Source organism: Varroa jacobsoni, unplaced genomic scaffold (genome assembly GCF_002532875.2).
Source record: "Varroa jacobsoni isolate VJ856 unplaced genomic scaffold, vjacob_1.0 scaffold_244, whole genome shotgun sequence".
Lineage (NCBI taxonomy): Eukaryota > Metazoa > Arthropoda > Arachnida > Mesostigmata > Varroidae > Varroa > Varroa jacobsoni.
The window spans coordinates 308,523-310,944 of record NW_019213146.1 but is presented as its reverse complement, the minus strand read 5'-3'; the positions used below and the strand labels follow the sequence as shown (position 1 = coordinate 310,944).

The window sequence follows — 2,422 nt, the reverse complement described above, 5'->3', positions numbered from 1 at the left end:
CTGCAAACGCGAGCTCTTATTCAAAACTGTTTTCCGTTTTGTCTCTTCGATTCTGCACCATAATTATTTTCATTATTATTTGAAATGTGAATTAGATTGAACGGGCTTACCACCCCTAACGAGACGAAATAATGAACGCGCGCTCCAGCTGCCAACAATAGCAGCGCATCAAAGAAGAGAGCAAAAGATTTTTTGTATTGCACTGAACTGCACGAATACTTCACAATATTAAAATAACTTATTATCCGCAGAAAGTAGTGCAAATGTTAATTGTGTTTACGCTGCCATCACCCGTTTAGTGAACATTTAGAAAGAATATATTAAATGAGTGGATAAATATAATGGATAGCAACCGCGACGAGAAAGGAGACGCAATAAAAAATTTGACCCTGTAATGACCTTTGCAAGGACGATCGAGCTTCTAAAAAAAAACATCGTACATAACATATAAAAGACAAACACGAATGTGTAAATTTAGGGCTGTCAAGTCTTGTGAAGATTGCTAGCATGGGTGGGTAACAATGGTGATAAAGTGAGAAGAGTAATAAGCTCCATGACCAAACCCCTACAAAGCTGTCAATTGCCGATCGATATAATTAATTTTTGCGATTATAACAACCGTTTTTCTGAAACTACATTTTTGAAGGGAAATAACACATTTTCTTCACATATGTCACTAATTTTGAAGAAGTAGGCTAAATTCGAGAGAGTACGACAAGCAATTGTCTTGTAGGGTTAAAACAAATCAAACACAAATTTGTCACGTTTGTAATCGCCGCAGTTGCTCTTAATAAAAAAAAGAAGGCTGCACAACATCATGCACTAAATTTTGTAAAAAATCGTCCATGATTTAAAAGTGAGCAAAGTTCTTTAGTAGTCACTGCACACCCACACGTATAAAAAATTGAGTTGATTTACCATAGATAAGTATTATGTATATACCACACCAGCAGTCGTATTTTTGGACGCATACATTCGTTTTTATAAAGTTCGTTTATTATTTTATTCGATTTCAATATAATATTGTATTGCCATTATTATTGCTTTTATCTGTATTGTATTTTCTCTCGTAAAATTTTATGATTGTTTCCTGACAATCACAAAAATTTTATAAACAGGGCAAAAATCATACAATGTGTATAAGTTCTCTCAGCAATAGGTCGTAGGCAGTCGGAACGCAGTTTACATCGTACCCATACATAGTATTTAGTAATTTAAATAACAATGATAAGCGCAATAATAACACCACTGGCTAAAAGTAACAAAAACAGTATAATATGCAATAATTAAATAAATTGAGAAATAGAAAAGCTAGGGGACTAGACAAAGTGGCAAATTAGACTTTGCACGGTCGAGTGCACAGAGACCCCCAGCCGCTCTGCCGAGAGATGTATGCACCATGTACTACGTGCCCATAAGACGTAACTTCCAAGATGTTCTACCGTAAAATATATGGCAGGCTTTTTGTTTGTGGTATTTCACTGTATTACAACGACAGCTGGGAAAGCGTTCGGGGGAAATGCACGTTGACCTGCAAGGTGGGCCGTCAATTGTTTTTGTAACTTGAGGTTCGATGTTCCATGTCCTTGTATTGTCCTTAGAATGACTTAGCGGTCTTCCCTAAATACACTCGGTGCGCTTAGCAAATAGAAAAGCACTGACAGGTCCTCGGCACAAAACGTAGTCGTAACTTCTTTCTTGTGGTTGATGAGTATTGTCAAGTGTGATGACAAGCATTAAACTTGGACGCTGATCGCCTGCATCGGATATCACAGCCTTGGCAAGACGGGTTGTCCGATATCCTCGAAACATTTACCTTTTATGTTCATTGAAACACTGCGGAAAATTCTCGAGGTTACGGGAAACAGGACACCCCGGCTAGTCGGGACCACGACATCTTATCGCATCCTGAGACTCACTATCTCGATGTTCATCACTTCGCTAATTCGAACGCTCGACCCAACGTTTGACCAAACATTCAAAACGTTTCTCTTGCACTGGTAGCTAATACGATTATCGAATTGGTATTGTACGTTTTTGAACGTCTGTGACTGGAGGGAGCCAACGGGTATGAATTCGCGACTGGTTGATGTTTGCCATGTGTAGGTGTGGTAAGGGTACAGAAGCGCACTGGTTAACGTCCATCTGTAGGCAGGCATTTCTCGCCCTTAAGCGAACTCAGCTCAACTAGCGGCTGGTAAGGAGCACAGTTGACGATGAAACGGTACTATAATAATTATACTAACTGTAAAACGCTTCCCCGCAAAAAAAGCGAGGGATCGTCGTCGAATTGTGTAAAACAGGATTATAGGGTTTCACATTCTGAGTCGGAGGACGCTGGCTATGCTTTCACTGATTTCGTATGTTTCGTACGCGTGTTCGCTATATTTGCCGCACCGTTCAATTTACCAATCGTATACAT

The 2,422-nt window shown here is 39.3% G+C and overlaps 1 protein-coding gene across 6 annotated transcripts in view; it reads right to left on the bottom strand.

The window, feature by feature from the left end:
• Positions 1–2,422, bottom strand: part of LOC111274017 (uncharacterized) — a 127,024-nt gene that overhangs the window by 42,064 nt on the left and 82,538 nt on the right. The window lies entirely within an intron of this gene.